This window comes from Ambystoma mexicanum, chromosome 3q (genome assembly GCF_040938575.1).
Source record: "Ambystoma mexicanum isolate Mex_15411 chromosome 3q, UKY_AmexF1_1, whole genome shotgun sequence".
NCBI lineage: Eukaryota > Metazoa > Chordata > Amphibia > Caudata > Ambystomatidae > Ambystoma > Ambystoma mexicanum.
Genome location: NC_090926.1, coordinates 935,333,398 through 935,350,289, shown reverse-complemented (window position 1 = coordinate 935,350,289; position 16,892 = coordinate 935,333,398).

The window sequence follows — 16,892 nt, the reverse complement described above, 5'->3', positions numbered from 1 at the left end:
GATTTTACCTTTGTTTTCATATTGACGCCAGTATTTGTTTTGGAAGTGCAAGATGTGTGTACGTAGATCACTGTGTGTGGTTTCTGAAGAGATCTCACAGGTAATGTATTTTTCAATAAATTGCAAAACAGTGGCATCACTGTCATGGCTGAATTTTGTAGCATCTTTTATCCACAAAAGCATGTGGATGTGTGGTGCTCCTCTGGATAGATATTCTTTTCTCCAAAAGATGTGTTGCATGTCTCCGAGCGGAGGGGTAGTTTTATTGCAGATCAAGTTCAGCATGGCAATGAAGTGATGGTGAAAGTACCTTGATACATTGACAGCGTCAAGAGAGCAGAGGTCCCCTGGTGTTTTTATATCTATTCCATCTTTATTTTGGTTTGCAGTGCGTAAGAAGGAATGAAAGCCATCCTGTGCTTATTCTACACAACTTAAAGTAACAAACCATGTGAATGGGCCTAGGTTCCTTAGCATACAATGTACATCAGCGTGACGTCGGAACCAGTATTCTTTTGTACTACGCCTGTTTGCCAAGAGAGTTGTGATACTGGACTGCAAAACTTCATTCATGTCTTTTATCTTTTTTGAAGTAGTTGGGTAGCGGACTTGTTTAAGAAATTAGAGCCTGTTTTTAATGCGTGTGCAACTCCTTAATATAGAGTTGCTAGTTTGCTTTCAAAGAGGAGGTGGAAAATGTATTCTACATTTTGTCTGAATGTTGGGGCTTTAAAATACATTTGTAAAGGGCGATATTCTGGTGCATTAATTTTTGTGGATCTTTAATCAGATCTTCCTCCTTTTTCTGGAGGAAAGAGTAAAGGAAAGGAACGTGCTTCTACAATTTGCTCCCATATGCTCATTGGGGATCCTTTGACTTGACATATTTGATATGTTTCAAAATTGATCTTCTATGGTGTCTTTGGAATGCAATGGCTGAATTGTTTACTGGTCTAAAATGTTGGCTGCAGTAACAGGATCTACACATTCAAATTAGCCAGTTGGTGGTGAATCTTGAATTATTTGGGTGGTTTCTCTTAAGTGTTCCCCTTAAGTTTTTATATCTATAGTATTCATTTTTTGTTTGAGATATTTCTTTTAAGGTCTAATGGCAAATATGCTACTTTGTCACAAATGTCTTTTAGTAACTCAGATGGAGGCAATTTGGCTGTTTTCGGTTGAAGGTGTGACACCATTGCTTGAAATGGGTGTACTGTTTGGATTCAAATGTTCTCACACAAGTTAAGTTGTTGGAGAACTTTTGGAAGTGGGAAGATTTCGAAGTTATTAGTGATAGCCCATGATGGCATTTGGTTATTGTCAAGCTTTGTATTGTAGAATGTACAAATTATTGAGGGGTCAGTGATTTTGTATTCATTTTCTGCTGTTAGATATAAAGCTAATTGGAACCATTGGGATTCCTCATTGTCCTGTATTTTGTAGGCTATATCTACTATTTTTGTGCTCTTTTTATAAAATATTTTACGACAACAGACACAAACTTTGTCTGGTATTTCAGCAGATATGTCTTGAAACTTAGCTATTTCTTTTTTGTATGTGTTTGTAAGAAGGTTGGTGCTTGTGAGGTTTTCGCTAATGTTTTCTAAAGTTACTGAAATGTGTAAGTCAACTTCAGTTCTAAAATATTTACTTTGGATGTGCTCTATTTCTTGAAAGAGTTCTTTGGCTGTTCCATGAAGGAGAATGTTATTTAAAACGTTGCAGTTCTAGAACAGGGCATTTGGCGTAGTACAGTCTATGGACCACATTTTGTATTGCGGAATGGTGTGTTACTAACATTTTGATGTTGTGGAAGGTGCTTTTGCAAGCAGTTCCTGCAGTGCAGTGTGGATGCCTACTGGGCAGGAGTCCATAGTTTGCAAAGTTGTCATTCTACGTTGTCTTTAGATTCACATTGTGATTGAGGAATTGTCGTAAAGATTTTAAGGATTGTTGGCATACGTTACTTATTGAGCTGCACATCCATTTATACACTGGATGGTTTGTTTGAGTAAAAGGAACATTTGTTTGAAATTGGATGGGGAATATTTTTCTCTTTAAAATTAATATCAACAATGTCTTTCTTTAATAGAAATGTGCTGTCAATTAGAGCTTCAAGCATTTGTTTTCTGATGTAGTTTTAATTACTTTTTAACTGTTGTTATAACATTGTTAAGAAATCTATGTTAGAATTGTTATGATATTAATTTTTTAACTCTTTATTTATCATTCCAAAATATAAACAAAACACAAACATCAAATAACATCTGCAGGTTATACCTTAAACCAATTAAATTATTCTTCTTACAAACAAAAATATAATACATTCAATTCTTCACTGGGGAGTCATATAACAGAGACACATCAACTGTAACTAACCCACTGTAGTATTACTATGTATAAAAGAGAAACAACAACAACACAAAACACAAACATGCACAACATATATAGACAAAATCACACAACTCAATTCACAAATGATTTCCTTTTCTGTTCATGCTTTCCCAAACCACACGCTCACCCCAATTCATCCAACTGTTATAATGATAGACTAGCCTCAATTATACTGTTAATTCAATTGCCCCCACATCTCCATATAATCACCCTCTCGTCTCTGTTTTTGTAGCTTACGTTTCTCATAACTAGACAGAGTCTGCAGGTCAAACAACCATGCCTCCACTTTTGTCTTTTTCCCTGTTTTCTAGACCCTTAAGATTTGCTTAGTGGCCACCACCAACACCTTATTTATCTAGCTACCACAATCTCATGCTACGTTACATCTCCCAGGATCTGAGAGCAGGATTATTGAATAAGATGATCTAGGAAACACTATTCCTGAAAACTATGTCCAGCCTGTCAAGGTCCTCCCCCCCCAAAGGTCCATCACGCTTGGGCAATCCCATAACATGTGCAATAAGGTACCTCCCCACTGGCCACATCCCCAGTAAGATTCCACAAAATCTAGCATCTGTGCTTGGGTCCAATATCAGAAAGTTTCTTAGGCCTGGGTGCGTTCCATACACTAGCAGGTCTCCCCATTACTATCTCATAGGGAGAAAGTTCTGTTTTTGCCTGGACGGTGGTTCATATGGATAACAGAGCTAGTGGTAGGGCATTGGGCCATTTCAGTTTGCTGTGTGCACACACCTTCGCTAGCTTGTTCTTAAGGATTCCGTTGTGGCGTTCAATTAACCTGGCACTCTGAGGATGTCTGCAGGAGTAGAATTGCTTCTTAATCTGTAACCCTTCACACACCTGTAGTATTATGGAGGCAATAAAATGAGGTCCATTGTTGGAACATATTACTCTAGCTAACCGCAGCCTTGTGACATTTTGGCAAAGCGCATGCAACAGGGTCCAGTGTAGAGGAAAAATTGGCCTGTTCCTTCCTCCATGTTCCTGTGTCAAAACAGCCAGAGCACAACCATCTCTCTCGTGCACGAATAATACAAATTAGTTGACATAATTTGGTGTGCCAAATACTGGTGCGGAACATAGAGCAGTTTTGAGCAGATCAAAGGTGTCCTGACAAACTGTATCCCAAGGTAGAGGTAAAGCTACACCTTTTCTTGTCAGTGTCAACAAAGGCTTAATCAAGAGGGAAACATTTGGAATCCATTGTCTGCAATTGGAAGCCATCCCAATAAAAGCCCTAACCTCTTTCTGTGTATTTGGTACCGTCATGTCAGAGATGCTTTGTATTCTTTCAGGCGCAAGGCGCCTTCCCTCCTTCAACAGGAGATAACCTAAATAAATGACCTCCTGTTGACAATACTGACATTTCTTTAAAAAGGCTGTATGACCATTGTCAGGCCGATGTTTCAGTAACAAAATAGTACCTTCCTTACAAGCGCTCTCTGAATCTGCAATTCCCTATATCGTCAGTTACTCTCTGGTGTGCTGTACATTTCATTATGGCCAGTTGTTTAGAGAGAGCTAATGCTGATAATAGTTGCACTATCAAGTGAAGGTTTTGAATCTTAGTGGCATGGGATGTTGAAAATCCCCTCTCGGCCCATAGTCTCACGAAGTTGTGAGCTACTCCAAAGGCGTGCTGACTGTCAGTATAAATATTTACTCTGAGCCTCTGGAATATCTCACAAGCTCTAGTCAAAGCAATTATTTCTGCAGCCTTGGCAGAATTGTGAGGATTTCTCCCGCTTTCGATAATGGTGTCTAATGTGGTGATTGCACAGGCAGCATTAGAAGTGCCGTTAGGGAGTTTAATACAAGAACCTTCACAAAATATTTCCCCGTCCGGGATTGGCAAGGGTGTGTCGCTCAAATCAATCCTCCCTTTTGTGTCTTTTTCAGTGACATAGAGGCAATAATGATTGATGTCATTGGTACTGTCCTGGTTTAGAGGAGGTAAAATCTTCTCCGGATTCAATGAACTGCATCTCTTAATATTGATGTGGAGTGCAAATCAAATGATTTTGTATCTCGTGAGCCGGGCAGGTGCGAGATGCTGAGTTTGCGTTCTATTCAGTGGTACATCTACCGAGTGAGGCACCATCACGGTTAAGGTGTGACCAAAAACCATGCCTTCACTTTGTTTTACATTGTCAGCTAGATGTTTCAGTAACAAAATAGTACCCTACTTACAAGCGCTCTCTGAATCCGCAATGATAAGTCATCTATGTATTGTACGAGTGGGCAAGAGGAAGGCAAATCAAGCCTATCTAGTTGTTCCTCGAGGGTTCTACTGTAAATGCTAAGACTTTCAGTGTACCCTTGCGGTATTCGGGTGAAAGTAAAGGAATGTCCCCCAAGGGAAAAAGCAAACAAATACCTACTATCTGGGTGTATGGGGGTGCAAAAAAATGCATTTTTCAAGTCAATGACTGAAAAATGCATAGCCATTGCGGGAATCATAGTCAGAATAGTGGTGATGTTAATCGCTCTTAGATCAATAACAAAACAGTAGGCTAAAGCATTGTCACCTTTCTTAAAAACAGACAGAACAGGGCTGTTACATGTGCTACCAGAGATTTCCTATATTACACTTTGATGCATCAAGTCAGATACAATAAAGTGCTTGCTCACCATCAATAGAAACTTAATATTGGCGAATGTGAGGCAATGTAACACTGGTTTTTAAAACGCGCACTGGTTCAACATCTAGAATTCTAACATCATTGTCATTCACTGCCCATAGATGTGTAAATACCTGGTGCTGCTCACTGGGTAAAGGCAAAGCCATGAATTGGGAGGTGGAATTCTGCTGGTGAGAAATGGCCAAGTATACTCCATCTGGAGAGTAGTAAATCACTGTGTGTAATTTCTTCAATAAATTCAGTCGCAGCAGATGTTCACTGCAGTTGGTTGTCCACAAAAATGGACACGAATCAGTGAAAGGACCAAAAGAAATCTGTACCGGTTTAGAGACCGGGCTTACCAGCGGCGTACCAGAGAACCCTACTGATACATTTTGTTGCCCTGACAGGGATATATCTGCAACCTTTAAGTGGTCTATCAAGCATTTTTGAGCTCCTGTGTCCACCGGAAAATCGTGCGCCATATCCCCAACCTTCATTTCTACGTAGGGTCCTTTCTGGTCTACGGAGATAGGGGTAGGTTCCAGATCCTGCTTTGAGCTGTCCTAATGAAACAAAATATTGTCGGATGTGAAATCTTCAGAAAAATAAGTGTGGGTAGTGTTGTCGAAAATGTTTGCGCCCCTAGTATTCTGTTGCCCATCTTGATTTCCTGTATTATTGTCATATGGCTGGTTCTGGGAGAACTGATTTCTATTTGGCTCTGCATTTCAATGCTAAGTGCTCTCGACCTTCTACCTGACATTAAGTTTGCCTTCTGCTGGAGGATCGGACACTGCGCTCTCCAGTGGCCCTCATGCTTACAATAGGCACATTGGTTCACATTCACAGTCCCCATTTGTGGGGTAAAGTGTCCCCTCTCCTGGGCATTCCCTCCCAGTGGTCTTATCGCAATTTGCTGCAAGCATACCCTAGTCTTTAGGTCAACCTTTTTCTTTTCAATCTTTTCCTTCATGTTGTTCACTCTATTCACATAATACTGGGCCATATGTAGAATTTCAGAATGTGACTTAGTCTGCCATGCACTTTCAGAGGCAGTGATCTGAGACTGAATGTTGGGCAATAGCCCACGTACAAATGTATCAACAAACAATCTCTTCCCTGGTTCAGTGCTCAAATCCTGGCCACTAAAATCCAAAAACACTTGCTCAAAGCTGCAAAAATACTCGGTGCTCTCTCTGTCTTCCCTTGCATGCAGACAATTTGTCCCAAATGATCCTTTTTTTGGGCACCTATGACTTAAGTTTGTTCACAATATGGTTAGGTATTATCAGTATGCTCTGAGGGTGTTTTACTCCTGCCTTCTTTGTTCTGTCTGCCAGCTTAACTACAGCCCATGTATCACCAACTGCAGGTACATTGTCTACGTTTCTAACCTGTTTCAATAAATCTGCCGGCAAGATGATAGAGAATAACAAGTCTATGGGTCTCATTATGAGTATGGAGGTAGCCATGCCGCTTTTAGGGGACTTACCAGGCCATTCCGACCTTGGAGTGCCCGGTAAATCCCTTTCGCGGGACCCAGACCCAGTACATCCCCATTCGAGCCCCCATAGGGCTGAATGGGAATGGGGAGGATGCTAACAACAGGCAACAGGCCCGTTGTTAGCATCCTGGTCTGCTAGCGGGTCCCGCTAAGGATGCCTGGTCTGACCAGGCGTTGCAGAGCGGGACCTGCTGCAGACCTCGTAATAGGGCAGCCTGGAATGAACATTGCCGGTCCCTTGCCTGCACTGTTCATTCTGTGGCCTCCTAATGAGGCCCAGTGTCCCCTAAAGTGAAAACTGAGGAGTTCAAAACAGAGTCTATTTCCTTATAGAACCATGTGGGGTTCTTTCTGTTGTCAGGGATGGACTGTTTAAGAGTGTTTACTCCTGCCTTGAGAAGGGGACCTGTACAAATTGCGATATATAATGTGCAGGGGTAATTGTTGCAGCCCCACTGTCAGTGCATGCTTCCTCTTTCTGAGGCACAAGAGTAGGGAGAACTTCTCTAATAGGTAGTTGCGCAATGGGATTCTCGGACCGTTTATTAAGGAGCAAAGCTAGGTAGACGAACAGTGAGGTAAGCGGGGTGTCATCTGAAAACGTGTGTTTGTATATTGTCATAATATCTGCATGGTAGCCTCATTTTTTCTTAAGGCCTTTGTCTTGCAAATATCCAGCCAAATCTTGTAACACCTTTCTTTTAATGGATGGGGAATATTGGCTGAAAATGTTGTGAATATCGATAGAGGAGCTAGAGGCATCTGAAATCCATCTGAGAACGTCTATTGTGCTAACATGCATTTCTTCGCTAATTGTTTTGGATGTGGGCAAAAACCTTTTCTGGACATAGGACGTGTGTCGTGTATCTTTATTTAATTTTAATTGGTTCAGCTGGTCTAGTTCTCATTTAAAAGAAAATAGTTTTAACATGGCTTTGTGTATTTTCAATGGTGTGTCTCTAGTACAGGAAAATAAATTAAAATCCTACAACTCCTGTGGGACTGTGGAATCAGAACGATAGCCCCAAATCTGGCCCAAATATTGTCCTATTTGTTCTAGCAATACTTTTTCATCAGGGATGCCTCCATGATGTTTCAGAGAGCCAGAAGGGACTGCTTTCTCGCCCTCCTGTATATATAATTCCCCCCATCGCTGTAAGTCTTTTCTCCACTCAAGGGGTACTGCACTATTAGTCACAGTTCTCTGGTTGATGGGGAGGTTTTGAAGGCGGTAAACAAGTGGTATCGGCAGTGGCAGTGGTTGCTGGTGGCAAGATCTGGGGTAAATCCCATGCAGGAGGGAGTGGAGACCAACCGTCAGAGCATGTGATGGGAGCTGGTAGTGGTGGTTGTGTTAGCACAGGCAGTGGTGAAACATAGGGAGGAGGTGCTGAAGGCTGTGCTCGCCTTTCATTCAGCAGCTTGTCTATTAATTAGATGCATGCAAATCTTTTGATGGGTATATTTTCTGTATTTCCAATTGGAAATGGAACCATCTATCCATAGCCCTAATGCCCTCATCCTGTTTTAGTTGGTCGTGTGTTAAAGCCTTTTCTGCTTGGGTGATGTGTCTGCATGCACATTTGTCCCTACTTTTGTGGTGCTTGCAAGTCTAGCCTTCCTCCTCAATAGTACTGACTGCAAGTGTTGTATCCTAGATAGTTCAAAACTTCCCAATGAATGCCATTAAGATCTGCTTCATGTCTGGTCTGGCGGTGCCAAATACTGTTGAAAACTATAGCTCCTACCCCATACTTGATGTATATTTCATACGCAGGGGACCCTTCCGGCGGTGCTGGCTGACTATGTTCTAAAACATTGGTCCTCACTCTACGTCATGTCTCAGAGCAACACGGTTCATCTTCTTCCCAGCGCAAGGAGACATTCTTCTCATATGTTTGTCTTACACCAAAAGGTCAATCTGCATTTCGGCTTGGTAGTTCACTTCATTCATCCTTCCTAGAATGTACACGGCACATTATGTTTTCTCTAATCACTGGTTGTGCAATTAGCTTCGGAAGTCAGGAGCCAGGAAGATACATACACTAACATTTATCTCTGTTTGTGTCTGCCTGTTCAAGGCTCGAAGCTTGCAAAAACATTAAACTAAACATATAAACACATATAGGTGTGTTCGAAAAGGTTGTAAGAATAAGAGGCTATATAGGCGTGATGGGCTTGGGTAAATATGAGATTGAAATCAGGTGGTGTTGTGTAAAATAAGTATATTTATGTGATGGGGAATGGGTAATAAACTATTGATAGTAGAATGTGTTGAGCACTATTGGTGTTCGTGAGTAAGGGAGTGGTGGTGCGATTGAATGAGTTGGAATATTATGAGGTTTTGAGGAAAACAGTGGTTGTTATAATGCTGTGATTTAGTACATAAGTTTGAGGGTTGTGTGGGTGTAATTGAAAAGGGGCGAGGAAGATTGCGTATGTGTGTTAATGTGTTTTAGTGATTTGGAATGCAATGAGTGTGAAAGTTGTTGGGTTGGAATTAAGGAACTCATGTAGATAAGGGTATGGCAGAGTAAACATGCAATTGATGAGAGATGGATGTGTTGTTAGGTAGTAAGGAATTGGTAGTGTATTGAATAAAAAGCAATGTTTACATAGGAATAGAAATAGTGTGAATGTTGCAATAGAATGAGTGACAGAGAAATACAATATTGTTGAGGAGGAAAGAATACTCTAGGCTAATATTTAGTGAAGGCACATACTGTACTTACTTTGTAGGATGTGAAGAGTATTCACTGTTCGATAGTTATCTTTGTCAATCTTCTTTTTTCCTGTAATTGTAAAATAAAGTTAGTTGGTATATTTGGGAATGGTGAAGTAGTTTCACTAAGAGAGGTTATTATTTATTAAGGTATGGTGAGTTGTTGGGAAAAAAGAGTTAATAAAGTTGTGTTATGGGTGGTGTAGTAAAGTGTGTTAACTATGTTGTTATAACATTAGTGTTGTGAGGGACATTATAAGGAACAGTAAATATTGGTGTTTACACAAGATGCATTTCTAGGCTATTTTTGCAGCACAGGAACGTTTCTTGTAGAGCTAATATGTAATGGCCTTAGTTATGCAGCAAGGTTTTGCTTCATGTAAAAATGGATGAACAATGTTTGTTTTTGCAGGAGGGCAATTTTTGTGCGCATGCTTTTAATAAGCGAAGTGCTGTGTTTGTGGTGCAATATATTTGTAATGTGTTGCAGGGTTTTTAAAGAATATGGAAACTGTGTCCTAGTGGTAATACAATGGCAGTTTGTAGTTGGTGCAGTGTATGGTGTATTATAGTAGTGGATGGAAATGAATAGTATTTTATATGTAAGGAGAAGTGTTGCATATAGATACTTTGGCTGTATACACATATGTGTGAGCAGGTGGAGAATGGTGGCACTATAAGGAATGTAATGAGGAAGGCTAGAAAGTATGACATTTATATGGAAGGAAAATGCAAAATGCTGTTTGTTTAAAAATGTTTTCTTTTGTGGAGCATTTAGTTGAAAGTTAGGGAAATGCAGCTGCAAAAGATTTGTAGAACACTGTTAAATGGCAGTTGGTGTGTTGACGTTGAATATGTTGGCAGTACATGTAAGTAACTGCCACTTGATGTGACCAGGTGCAGAATGTTGCAATACATGGCATTTTATAGCATGGTTAAAAAAGAGAGCATGCTTATTGAAATGTGTATTACATGACAAGTGCTAGCAACTATATATATATATATATATATATATATATATATATATATATATATATATATATATATATATATATATATAGTTGCTTTATACCTCGGTATAAAGTTGATGTAGTGCACTCCGAAAAGCAGTCCAGTGAGACTGATCCACGCAGAACGCAGAGTCCAGAAACCAATTTTCTCCAAGCATCAAAGTTTATTCTTTAATTAAGTAAATGCTATGGACAGAAGGAAGATGAACACGAAAATGACGTGTTTCGCTGCAAACTTACCGCTTGATCACGTTTCGGGTGCAAACACAAAAGAAGGACTTATAAACAGTCGTGCTCTCTATGGTACTGGTGTATAGAGCAACGTGCACATACATAAAAGCTTATTTACAAAATCTGCCATATTTGAATGTGTTACAGACCATAGTAGGTCGTGGTAAATACACTTACATGGCCACGGTAGTTATGGTTAAGTTGCTGTTTCCATAGGAAGAACACTTTTTGGGCGGTTTATAACTTTGCTCCCACTGGACGAATCCTCACCAAACTTTGCAAAAAAAGTATAGGGCCCACTCTGAATTTGCAAAGTTTGGTGAGGTTTGGTCCAGGGGGGGGCAAAGTTATAGGGAGGTTCCCAAAACGTCTGTTTTTCCCATAGACATACTGGGAAAAAACTTTGCTCACGCCCACAGCCCAAACCGGTGGATGGATTTTCACCAAATTTGCGGGAGGAGAAGCAGCTTGGTCCCAAATTTGTTAATTTGGTGTAAATCCGTCCAGTAGTTTTTTTTATAAATGACCAAAACATAAGGCAAAAAAATGTGTCATATTTATGTCCGCTCCGTGGACAGGACACGGATTGGCCAAGCGGCGTGCGTGATGTCCGAGGACATGTGACGTGCTCTCCAATTGGCTGGGGTGAAGCGTGAAGTGCGTCAGATTTTAGGAGACGCCCGCCATCTTGGATTCTCATCCGGTGTCCACGGACATCACGGTAAAACATTTAAAAAAACACAACATTTCACTCGTCAAACTTATCAAAGAATGCTGAGGGGTGATGAGGATGGGATGGAATATGGCTGCAAGAAGCAAAAAACCATGTTAACTAAAAAACATCCAAACACGAAGAAAGCATCTTTGATGTCCTGGGTGTTAGTCTTAGCAGTGCACAGTGGTGGCGCGAGTTATGGTTGCTTAGCTTACCATAACTGGCGAATTTCAAGGGTTTTTCGATTTTACTTCGAACCATAATGTCCTGTTAACAAAGTGTTTTTACTGAATTTGATAGGTTTTTAGTAGCGCAACTTAATCATAACACCCCTTTAACCAAGTTTTTTTACTGAATATACACTTGCATCATGTGAATTTGGGAGATATTTACTAGAATTCCCTTGCTTTATATGCATAGAACATACTGAACCCCTGCGCTAATGATTTTTGAAGGCCTCCGACTGTGCGTATGTCCGCGGACGGGCGCGGACGACATCAACACTAGCCAAACACTCAGGGGGTTTCTGAATTTGTTCTATCATACTATAGAAAAACTGCACAAGTTTAAAAAGCAGCACATAAACACATTGTAAGTAATAATAAATAAGCAGTGCAACCTACATGTCGAACACATCAACCATCCATTTAAATACCCTATGTAATGAAAAGGATTATACCATAACTAAAAAGATATGCTTCCAACATAATTTCCTCACAGAAACTGCAGAGCTAGGAGTGACAGTACACAAACACAACGCAGCGAATGCAAATTACCAGAAACTAGTAAGTAAACTTAATTTTTCTTATATAGTTGCATACTTTTTGTATGAGGTACAGAAAAATGTATATATTTGAGTTTTTCACACAGAAATGTGCAGTACTTTGGAGTGGCTCGAGGAGATTTTTCCGCATGACGAAATGTCGGAAGATAGCGAGAATAATGGTACACAATTCTCTACATAAGCAAATTAATAGTCAGTACTTTATGTGTACTTAACATATATATATTTATTTTTAACAGACCATGCAAAGATTGAAGAAATTCCACCAAAAGACACAATGCAAGACACCTTGCAATGCATAGAACATAAAGTGGACATGCTGAAAGATAATTTCAATGGTTTAAGGCAATGTGTGTGGAGCACGTCAAAAGAAAAATTAGATACCACTGCACTACCTGTACATGTCCCCCCTCCCCATGTCCCAGTGAAGTATCCCCAAACCCTCACGAAGAACATAAACGTTTTGACGAAACTTCCAAACCTTCATCCCCTCAAAACCATCCTCTGCAAACCCCTAACTCCCCTATATTTGTTTCACTTTCTGCTTCGCCCTCTCTTTCTTAATTGCTGTATATGTGTACAATAAAATAAATGTTATGTTAGTTTTAATGAAATTGTTTGTGTCAAATATTATTTTTAAGAAACATTTAAAATGGCCGCGGACAGCGCGCCTGTCCAGCCTGTCCGTAATTAACAAAATATGGATGTCTTAAAGACACTACACCGATCCGTACCATTCGCAACCAAGATGAAACTGTTCTTAGAACACACCAGCTGTCCCGGATGTCCGTAAATAAACAAAATGGGGGTGTCCTAAGGACACTATACCTCTCTGTAGCGTTCGCAACCAAGATGAAACTGTTCTTGGAACACACCAGGTGTCTGGGATATCGGTAAAATAACAAAATGGGGGTGTCCTAAGGACACTATACCTATCCGTACTGTTCGCAACCAAGATGGAAATGTCCGTAGAACAGGCGCGGTGGCCGCGATGTCCATAGTCAAACAAAAAGGAGGTGTCCTAAGGACACTATACCTGGCCGGACAGTCTGCAGAACATCTACGCACATGCGCACCATGCCCATAACTCCTGCGAACATCGTGCCTGCCCGTAACTGTCCGTGTCACTTGTGTCGCACTTTTAATTCGTTTTAGGACCTGAACACTGTCCGTAGAACACACGCACGCATACGCACGGCCGTTCCTGTGCATTTGTTGTCCTGCGGACACCCATTCCCTTCGCCGGCGTGTTCACAACGTCATCATGTGGCCGCACCCACGCTGAGAGTGTGTCCTAATTTGTGCACTTTGTTCGCTTCCCCAACATTTTAAAAGAACTTATGGAGACAATCCAAATGATTGTACAGTAAAAAATCACCATTTCACATGTTCCAGACATTGGCCCTAGCTTTCCACAGGTTTTTTTGAACTTTTTGATCGCTTTTGAGTGATCGATATGGTCACTAGGCGCTCCCCTCTACTCCTATAAAAGGCTACACCCCAGAGCTCATCTTCATTGTACTTCTGGCTATTGCAGATTGACGTTTGCTGCCTTCAGTGCTCTAGCTGAGATTACCTCACCAACCATAATGGCATCCATGACTGCTGTTGCTACATCAGCCTCAGCACCACCCCAAACCCTTCACCACCACCACCTCCCCAAGGGCCTGCAGAGTGGAATACGCGTAAGCATGTAGAGAACGAGGATGAAGGGAATTAAGTCGAGGAACTCCCTACTACTAGCACTCGCCGGGAGTCGCGGGTGTGGCGGTTGTTTACCGTTCATGGTAACGTACCGAAAGCACATGCGACCAAGGTCACCTGTAACCAGTGCAAATTGGTACGACATCCATGAAGCGACACCTAACTTCGTTCCATGGTGCGGACATTCGCAAAGTTGTACCATGTAAAGAACGGAGTATGTTGAGTTCCTCCACAGCATCCTCCGTTTCCGATCCTCTCACCACAAGGGACACTCCTTTGGGAGAGCACATCCCTCCAGCTGCTTCACAGGCCATTCGCGATGCTGTTACCCTTACCTTTCGCGGGTCACAATATTGTGTAAGTACTGCAATGCAGTACTCTGCAGGGGGGAGAGTCTTCGAAGTGCTTTCTAGACTATGATCAGGGATCACCAAAGAGCCACAAAAAATATATAAAACAACAAAAAGTTTTAAAAAAGGCTCTTTTCAGAGCCGCCTTTCTCAGTTTAAAAATAGAACTATCATGTAAACGGTGCAGGCCCCACGCTTTTTTTAAATGTCCGTGGGCACTCCTAGGACAGATAACATTTTGGGGTGCAACCCTAGCAAAACCAATGCACTTTTCTCTGGAAGTAAGTGGTGGCTCTGAAAAGAGCCTTTTAGTGGTGTTTTGTGTGTTTCAAAAACTTGGATTCGTCAACATGTAATGCAAAATAGATGACTATACTTCCAGAAAAGGTGCAATGCATTTTGTACATTTCGAATAAAAATCTGATTGCCAGCATATGTAAGATGTACTCCATCTCTGCGAAAAATGTATGTGCTGCGAAACATAATATTTTCATTGTGGAAAGACGGCATGCCAACATCTCTTAGAAAGGCACAAACAGCCTTGTTGACATTGCGTCTCGCTTTCTCCATTTATGGACCAAATGAAGAAGAACGCAGCCACATTTGTCTTTGCGCAATACGTGAAAAAATTACTTGGCAATTTGGAAACATGTCCATCACCTTTGCAAGTCCTTCCTTCATTGCAAATTGCAAAGAAATTCCGGACACATGTCCTAAACAGTTCCCTCCACAATGAATTATAATTATGTCATGATGATGCTCTGTCTGTAAAGTAGCACAGAGAGGTACCAGGTCCAGCCACTTCATTCCACGCACTCAATGCCAGTGCACTTCCACATGAGGGAATCCAAGATCTGCAGATATACCACAAGGTTCTGCATGCACCTTCAACCAATGTATCCATGAGTCTCCCAAAATCCAGATAATCTGTTTTCGAGCGCACACAGCCATAGCTGTCTGTTCTCCTCTCAGGAAAAAGACGTCCTCACTAAATCTCTCCGTACACAACACACCCACTAAACTTTACTGACCAATCCCTAGCTCCGCTCATTCTCATTTGAATGCCTCTCCACCCCAGAATCCCCGTATGTAATACGCACTGTCCGCAGACTACCACCATGTCTGCGGACATGTAGAAAATCTGAGCATGGCGAATGTACATTTAAATAGTGTTCCCCATTTCCCCTTTAAGGTGGTCTCTAAAAAGAGCCGTTTCTTTGTTTTTTTTACAGATGCCTGACAGACACCTGTTATTTTGTATTTTTTGGGGTTTTTTTTCTTCTTAGTTTACTCCTAAAATCTTCCCATAACCTGTTCTAAAGCAACCCTTACATTCCAAAAAAACATGGCATTTCCCAAAAAAGATAAGAAACACCATCTGCTTCGAAATAAGCTGCATTACTCGAAACAATGTTCTCGTGGCTACATAAAAATATACCAGCTCTTATCATGAAAGCAAGCATGCCTCGATTGATTGCACACCTAGACATGCTTTGATCAGGACAAAAAACAGAACTGTTGTCCCATTTTGCTCTAGGAAGTAAGACAGAAAAAATTACTTTCACAGTTGGAAAGATGTTGATTACTGCTTCAACCAACTGTTCCAAATCTCCCAACAAAGTAGGGGAACTCACATACCCCAAATGGAAAGCACCATAGTGCAAAACTACCACATGGGGACTGTTCATACTACGCATATCTCTGCAAACTTGGATAATTGCCTCTACATTGCAGTCAGTCGCAGCGCTCCTTACCACCTCCACTCCTATAATATTGAAATTGTTTGCAACATGCCTGCATTGAGAATAGTGATGTAAACCATGGACAAACATATCTCTGAGCACCAACACCCTGACTGTCTCCAACTCTGCCATCTTCACTACACACACTCTCTTTCTACACAAATCAACAACGTCAACATCTGATTAGCTTATCCCTATAGTTCCCTTTCCATGCTGGATTTGCTGTAAAACCCTGTATGTGGCACGCCCTACCCGCGGACAGGCGCGGTGTCCGCGCGGCTTGTAACTCTTAGCCAGCCCCTCTACCCTTTCCACATCACTCACGAATCCATTCCCTCATTGGACACAGCTAAGAAGTCACACAACCATCCACCAATCACATCCAAGACCTCTGCATCTAACTCCAGCATCAGAGTTCCACACTTCAAATGTACTGTTGATCACTCTGAATACAAGTCTCATATCATTGGAAAGCACCTACTACAAAAACTACTGTGCAAGTCTCGAAGATTTCTACTTACAGCTCCATGCATATCCACATGCATGATTACAAAGTACAGGTATGCATATTTTATTAACAGTACATGGACAACTCTTATGAATCCATATAAAAAAAGTAATGGCACTAAATCTGCATGGCCAATACATACATGCCAACGCTCCCGCTTTAAGCGCTAGACTTCTGATTTTTCATTGAAAAATCACACTACTTTTTACTATCTCCCCCATAACCTATACATACATGCCAACCCTCCTGATTTAGGTGCGAAACTCGATTTTTCATTAAGAAATATCACAATTTTGTAGTGTCTCCCACCTAAATTAATGCTAATCCCAATGCAATCGTATGAGAAAAATAAACGTTCCTGATTGCTTTGGTGAAATCTCCCTCTCAGCTGCTCCCGATCGTTTGCATGTCTAGTTATAATGTGAAATTATTCAAACTTTTCCCATCTACCATAATGAACTATCACTTCCATACCTCTCTGCTATCTACAACACAGCTGCAAAACAACAAGTGAATTTCATGAACTAAAAATTGTACTCATTTGCGAAGCAGGTTGAACTAACATACTGCAAATAACATATAA